This window comes from Procambarus clarkii, chromosome 61 (assembly GCF_040958095.1).
Source record: "Procambarus clarkii isolate CNS0578487 chromosome 61, FALCON_Pclarkii_2.0, whole genome shotgun sequence".
NCBI lineage: Eukaryota > Metazoa > Arthropoda > Malacostraca > Decapoda > Cambaridae > Procambarus > Procambarus clarkii.
The window spans coordinates 30,207,605-30,215,448 of record NC_091210.1 but is presented as its reverse complement, the minus strand read 5'-3'; the positions used below and the strand labels follow the sequence as shown (position 1 = coordinate 30,215,448).

Sequence of the window (7,844 nt, the reverse complement as noted above, 5' to 3'; positions counted from 1 at the left end):
TGGCTGGTGCGAGACTGAAGGTGTCACATGCTGGCTGGTGTGAGACTGGTGTCACATGCTGGCTGGTGTGTGACTGGTGGTATCACATGCTAGTTGGTGTGCGACTGGTGGTGTCTCATGCTGGCTGGTGTGAGACTGGTGTCACATGCTGGCTGGTGGTGCCACATGCTGGCTGGTGGTGTCACATGCCGGCTGGTGGTGTCACATGCTGGCTGGTGTGACTGGTGGTGTCACATGCTGGCTGGTGTGAGACTGGTAGTGTCACATGCTGGCTGTTGTGAGACTGGTGGTGTCACATGCTGGCTGGTGTGTGACTGGTGGTGTCACATGCTGGCTGGTGTGTGACTGGTGGTGTCACATGCTGGCTGGTGTGTGACTGGTTGTGTCACATGCTGGCTTGTGTGAGACTGGTGGTGTCACATGCTGGCTGGTGTGTGACTGGTGGTGTCACATGCTGGCTGGTGGTGTCACATGCTGGCTGGAGGTGTCACATGCTGGCTGGTGGTGTCACGTGCTGGCTGGTGTGACTGGTGGTGTCACATGCTGGCTGGTGTGAGACTGGTGGTGTCACATGCTGGCTGGTGTGAGACTGGTGGTGTCACAAGCTGGCTCCTGTGAGACTGGTGGTGTCACCTGCTGGCTGGTGTGAGACTGGTGGTGTCACATGCTGGCTGGTGTGTGACTGGTGGTGTCACATGCTGGCTGGTCACTGGTGGTGTCACCTGCTGGCTGGTGTGAGACTGGTGGTGTCACATGCTGTCTGGTGTGTGACTGGTGGTGTCACATGCAGGCTGGTGACTGGTGGTGTCACATGCTGGCTGGTGTGTGACTGGTGGTGTCCCATGCTGGGTGGTGTGAGACTGGTGGTGGCACATGCTGGCTGGTGTGAGACTGGTGGTGTCACATGCTGGCTGCTGTGTGACTGGTGGTGTCACATGCTGCTTGGTGTGCGACTGGTGGTTTTACATGCTGGCTGGTGTGAGACTGGTGTCACATGCTGGCTGGTGGTGTCACATTCTGGCTGGTGGTGTCACATGCTGGCTGGTGTGACTGGTGGTGTCACATGCTGGCTGGTGTGTGACTGGTGGTGTCACATGCTTGCTGGTGTGTGACTGGTGGTGTCACATGCTGGCTGGTGTGAGACTGGTGGTGTCACATGCTGGCTGGTGTGTGACTGGTGGAGTCACATGCTGGCCGGTGTGTGACTGGTGGTGTCACATGCTGGCTGGAGTGTGACTGGAGGTGTCACATGTTGGCTGGTGGTGTCACATGCTGGCTGGTGTGAGACTGGTGGTGTCACATGCAAGGCTGGTTTGAGACTGGTGGTGTCACATGCTGGCTGGTGTGAGACTGGTGGTGTCACATGCTGGCTGGTGTGAGACTGGTGGTGTCACATGCTGGCTGGTGTGTGACTGGTGGTGTCACATGCTGGCTGGTGTGTGACTGGTGGTGTCACATGCTGGCTGGTGTGAGACTCGTGGTGTCACATGCTGGCTGGTGTGTGACTGGTGGTGTCACATGATGGCTGGTGTGACTGGTGGTGTCACATGCTGGCTGGTGTGAGACTGGTGGTGTCCTATGCTGGCTGGTGTGAGACTCGTGGTGTCACATGCAGGCTGCTGTGAGACTGGTGGTGTCACATGCTGGCTGGTGTGTGACTGGTGGTGTCACATGCTGGCTGGTGTGACTGGTGGTGTCACATGCTGGCTGGTGTGAGATTGGTGGTGTCCTATGCTGGCTGGTGTGAGACTGGTGGTGTCACATGCTGGCTGCTGTGAGACTGGTGGTGTCACATGCTGGCTGGTGTGAGACTGGTGGTGTCCTATGCTGGCTGGTGTGAGACTGGTGGTGTCACATGCTGGCTGCTGTGAGACTGGTGGTGTCACATGCTGGCTGGTGTGAGACTGGTGGTGTCTCATGCTGGCTGGTGTGTGACTGGTGGTGTCACATTCTGGCTGGTGACTGGTGATGTCCCATGCTGGCTGGTATGTGACTGGTGGTGTCACATGATAACTGGTGTGAGACTGGTGGTGTCACATGCTGGCTGCTGTGAGACTGGTGGTGTCACATGCTGGCTGGTGACTGGTGGTGTCACATGCTGGCTGGTGTGTGACTGGTGTTGTCACATGCTGGGTAGTGTGAGACTGGTGGTGTCCCATGCTGGGTGGTGTGAGACTGGTGGTGTCACATGCTGGCTGGTGGTGTCACATGCTGGCTGGTGGTGTCACATGCTTGCTGGTGTGAGACTGGTGGTGTCACATGCTGGCTGGTGCGAGACTGAAGGTGTCACATACTGGCTGGTGTGAGACTGGTGTCACATGCTGGCTGGTGGTTTCAAATGCTGGCTGGTGGTGTCACATGCTGGCTGGTGGTGTCACATGCTGGATGGTGGTGTCACATGCTAGCTGGTGGTGTCACATGCTGGCTGGTGTGACTGGTGGTGTCACATGCTGGCTGGTGTGAGACTGGTGGTGTCACATGCTGGCTGTTGTGAGACTGGTGGTGTCACATGTGGGAACCGACCTGTGAGTTTTATATTTATTTAATTTATATACTTCGATAGCAATTTGTATAATGATAAGTGGACTGTATTTCTGCAATAATCTCTTAATCTCACAAATCGATCCTCTACACATTAGGGGGGTTTATTAAATTAATATATGCAGCCAATCAAACTACAGGAATAGACTACATACATTGAAAAGGTTCCTTATCTTATAGTACAGCAGGTTAGTCCACCAGGTATAACTAGGGTGTAGACACCAAATTATCCTCTTTGAGGCAGCTTCCATCACCCAGTAACTGGTGCACAAAGTCTTGCATCCTCGTCTTGACCTGTCAAAAGTCCGCTAGCTGTGAAGCCAGAATCCTATATATGACAAGCTATATCAGAGAAAACTGTACATGGAACATTAAAGACCTGGCTTAAGGGGGCATATTACGGGTTTCGTAAAAATTGTTCAATTTGTTTATAAATTTATTTATGAAATGGTTATAGAAAGAGCTGCAACTGGTCCAAGTTTCAGCATCACACCCTAAACAGAAAAGGAGAAAAAAAATACACAACGTATTATGCAACGAATTTTCAACATTTTCAAATAATTTCAGGGAACACATGTGTCAACAAAAATATTTCTATAACAATCAGATATTACATTTAGCACATAATAAAGGATTCTATTGAGCAGTTTTATCAAAAAAAGTGTTTAGTGCAATAATATAATTATTCAAAGTTACCCTTCCAAAAATATGCAATATTTGATGTTTATAAATTTTTATAAAATCAACAAATGGACTTTGGACTAAAATGTCTCAATAGGATTGTAGAAGCACAAACTCTACATATAAGGTGTAATTTGCATGTAAATTGATTAATAAATGAAAGCTGAGAAACACCTTGAAGTTGTAAATTACTTACCTGAGTAAAATAAGATCAAAGTTCGGCCACCTGTAGTCGAGTGTGTCATCGACCGATTTCGTTCATAATTGGCACCCTTGCAGATAGGCATCCATTGAGCAAAGTGTGCAAGTTCCATGCACATCCCCTGATAACAAACGAAAAAAAAAAATTGAAAAAAAAAATATATATATACATATATATATCCTGCACATACATATTACCAGACTTCGACTTGTATGACTTACACCAGATGTAGACGGCACTGCCACACCAGTCACAGCAGTAGATGTAGATGGCACTGCCACACCAGATGTAGATGGCACTGCCACACCAGATGTAGATGGCACTGTCACACCAGATGTAGACGGCACTGCCACACCAGCCACAGCAGTAGATGTAGATGGCACTGCCACACCAGATGTAGATGGCACTGTCGTGGCCGGTCCATACACATCGAGGGGTTGAGGATGTGTGAGGAGGGTCGAAGCAGGGTGTGGCTGCTGCGTCATGCCTCTCACAGGTGAGGAGGGGAGGGCTTCACTTGATAATAACCTCCCTTGTGTTACAGCGTCTCTCCTTTCCAGCCAACGACGGCGACCGCGTGTCAAATTGGCTACTCTTGCATTCAGACCCTTCCGTTTATAGGTCATTGTGCGCTAGACGCTACAAAAGCGAGATTCCAGGAGCAAAAATGGAGCGCGCATCAACACCCTCCACTCTCAACAGGACACAACATGTGACTGGTAGTCTCACCCACCTGCACTAGCAGACGGTTGCCATTGAGTGTATATTTGTTGTCATATATACAGAGTTATTTCCGACGTTATTACGAAAAAATTGACCTTTAGAACATATGACGCAATACTCTTGGCGCGCCACAGCCGCGGGGCACCGGATTCTGCACAATTACGCATGGAAATGTACCATAAATACTTTAATTTATATCATAACATTCTCGGGTTTGCGCCAAAGTGTTGCCAGAACGTTGTAGTATTTTTATAAATTTTTCAAAAAGATTCGATTTTTCCGAATTTTTGCGATGATAAGCCCCCTTAATTACCTTTAGTTTGAGGCTTCCACGTGATCTAACCGGGTCACCCTATATCCTGACATTAATGGCCATAAATGAATGATAAACGGGTTTCGGATAGACACTTAACTTGAATTTGTAGACAGCGTGTTGACAATGGTACACCTTTGGTTTCCATAACACTACGTCCAAGTAAATTTAACAGGAGCCGAATTTGCTCCCGTGTGAGCCTCTGGTCTCAGTATAAACAATGGCTGCCCTCCTTCCTCACTCTGACGCCTGGCCTACATTGTCCACATTTCAGAAAGTGATAGAAGGGTCACATTTACTCTACTTTAATATTGATAATTAAGTTAATTTATATAAGATGTTTTATGATGGTAAAGTCCAAAGACTAATGTATTTAAGAACAATTCCCAGCAGAATAGCTGGTGAATTATAATAGTATGTGGTGATGATATCCCGTTTTCTATAGACGGTAATTCCACTACAAGTTACGTTTTCTATGGGTAACTTGTTTATAATACAGCTATTATCTGTATGATTATTAAATGGTGTCGGATTTTCCGACATCACATGCTGGCTGGTGTGTGACTGGTTGTGTCACGTGCTGGCTGGTGTGTGACTGGTGGTGTCACATGCTCTCTGGTGTGTGACTGGTGGTGTCACATGCTGGCTGGTGTGAGACTGGTGGTGTCACATGCTGCCTGGTGTGTGACTGGTGGTGTCACATGCTGGCTGGTGGTGTCACATGCTGGCTGGTGGTGTCACGTGCTGGCTGGTGTGACTGGTGGTGTCACATGCTGGCTGGTGTGAGACTGGTGTTGTCACATGCTGGCTGGTGTGAGACTGGTAGTGTCACAAGCTGGCTGCTGTGAGACTGGTGGTGTCACCTGCTGGCTGGTGTGAGACTGGTGGTGTCATATGCTGGCTGGTGTGTGACTGGTGGTGTCACATGCTGGCTGGTGACTGGTGATGTCACCTGCTGGCTGGTGTGAGACTGGTGGTGTCACATACTGGCTGGTGTATGACTGGTGGTGTCACATGCAGGCTGGTGACTGGTGGTGTCACATGCTGGCTGGTGTGTGACTGGTGGAGTCCCATGCTGCGTGGTGTGAGACTGGTGGTGTCACATGCTGGCTGGTGGTGCCACATGCTGGCTGGTGTGATACTGGTGGTGTCATATGCTGGCTGGAGCAAGACTGAAGGTGTCACATGCTGGCTGGTGGTGTCACATGCTGGTTGGTGTGCGACTGGTGATTTCACATGCTGGCTGGTGTGAGACTGGTGTCACATGCTGGCTGGTGGTGTCACATTCTGGCTGGTGGTGTCGCATGCTGGCTGGCGTGACTGGTGGTGTCACATGCTGGCTGGTGTGTGACTGGTGGTGTCACATGCTGGCTGGTGTGTGACTGGTGGTGTCACATGCTGGCTGGTGTGTGACTGGTGATGTCACATGTTGGCTGGTGGTATCACATGCTGGCTGGTGGTGTCACTTGCTGGCTGGTGTGAGACTGGTGGTGTCACATGCTGGCTGGTGTGAGACTGGTGGTGTCTCATGCTGGCTGGTGTGTGACTGGTGGTGTCACATTCTGGCTGGTGACTGGTGGTGTCCCATGCTGGCTGGTATGTGACTGGTGGTGTCACATGATAACTGGTGTGAGACTGGTGGTGTCACATGCTGGCTGCTGTGAGACTGGTGGTGTTACATGCTGGCTGGTGACTTGTGGTGTCACATGCTGGCTGGTGTGTGACTGGTGTTGTCACATGCTGGGTGGTGTGAGACTGGTGGTGTCCCATGCTGGGTGGTGTGAGACTGGTGATGTCACATGCTGGCTGGTCTTGTCACATGCTGGCTGGTGTGAGACTGGTGTCACATGCTGGCTGTTGTGTGACTGGTGGTGTCACATGCTGGTTGGTGTGCGACTGGTGGTGTCTCATGCTGGCTGGGGTGAGACTGGTGTCACATGCTGGCTGGTGGTGTCACATGCTGGCTGGTGTGAAGGGTGGTGGCACATGCTGGCTGGAGTGAGACTGGTGGTGTCACAAGCTCGCTGGTGTGAGACTGGTGGTGTCACATGCTGGCTGGTGTGTGACTGGTGGTGTCACATCCTGGCTGGTGTGTGACTGGAGGTGTCACATGCTGGCTGGTGTGTGACTGGTGGTGTCACATGCTAGCTGGTGTGAGACTGGTGGTGTCACAAGCTGGCTGGTGTGTGACTTTGTGGTGTCACATGCTGCCTGGTGACTGGTGGTGTCACATGCTGGCTGGTATGTGACTGGTGGTGTCACATGATGGCTGGTGTGAGACTAGTGGTGTCAGATGCTGGCTGCTGTGAGACTGGTGGTGTCACATGCTGGCTGGTGACTGGTGGTGTCACATGCTGGCTGGTGTGTGACTGGTGGTCTCAAATGCTGGGTGGTGTGAGACTGGTGGTGTCACATGCTGGCTGGTGGTGTCACATGCTGGCTCGTGTGTGACTGGTGGTGTCACATGCTGGCTGGTGTGAGACTGGTGGTGTCACAAGCTGGCTGGTGTGTGACTGGTGGTGTCACATGCTGCCTGGTGAATGGTGGTGTCACATGCTGGCTGGTATGTGACTGGTGGTGTCATATGATGGCTGGTGTGAGACTGGTGGTGTCACATGCTGGCTGCTGTGAGACTGGTGGTGTCACATGCTGGCTGGTGACTGGTGGTGTCACATGCTGGCTGGTGTGTGACTGGTGGTGTCAAGTGCTGGGTGGTGTGAGACTGGTGGTGTCACATGTTGGCTGGTGTGAGACTGGTGGTGTCACATGCTGGCTGGTGGTTTCACATGCTGGCTGGTGCCAGACTGAAGGTGTCACATGCTGGCTGGTGTGAGACTGGTGTCAAATGCTGGCTGGTGTGTGACTGGTAGTGTCACATGCTGGCTGGTGTGCGACTGGTGGTGTCACATGCTGGCTGGTGTGTGACTAATGGTGTCACATGCTGGCTGGTGATTGACTGGTGGTGTCACATGCTGGCTGGTGTGTGACTGATGGTGTCACATGTTGGCTGGTGGTATCACATGCTGGCTGGTGTGTGACTGGTGGTGTCACATGCTGGCTAGTGTGAGACTGGTGGTGTCACATGCTGGCTGGTGTGAGACTGGTGGTGTCACATGCTGGCTGGTGTGAGACTGGTGGTGTCACATGCTGGCTGGTGTGTGACTGGTGGTGTCACATGCTGGCTGGTGTGTGACTGGTGGTGTCACATGCTGGCTGGTGTGTGACTGGTGGTGTCACATGTTGGGTGGTGGTGTCACATGCTGGCTGGTGTGACTGGTGGTGTCACATGCTGGCTGGTGTGTGACTGGTGGTGTCACATGCTGGCTGGTGTGTGACTGGTAGTGTCACATGCTGGCTGGTGTGTGACTGGTGGTGTCACATGTT

General features: G+C 51.5%; 1 long non-coding RNA gene across 1 annotated transcript; it reads right to left on the bottom strand.

The window, feature by feature from the left end:
- Positions 1–2,956: 2,956 nt before the first annotated feature.
- LOC138354052 (uncharacterized) lies at positions 2,957–3,538 on the bottom strand. The gene is made up of 2 exons (XR_011223407.1): positions 3,419–3,538; positions 2,957–3,035 (listed from the first exon to the last, which is right to left on the bottom strand). It is a non-coding gene; the product is annotated as an uncharacterized lncRNA (long non-coding RNA).
- Positions 3,539–7,844: the final 4,306 nt, after the last annotated feature.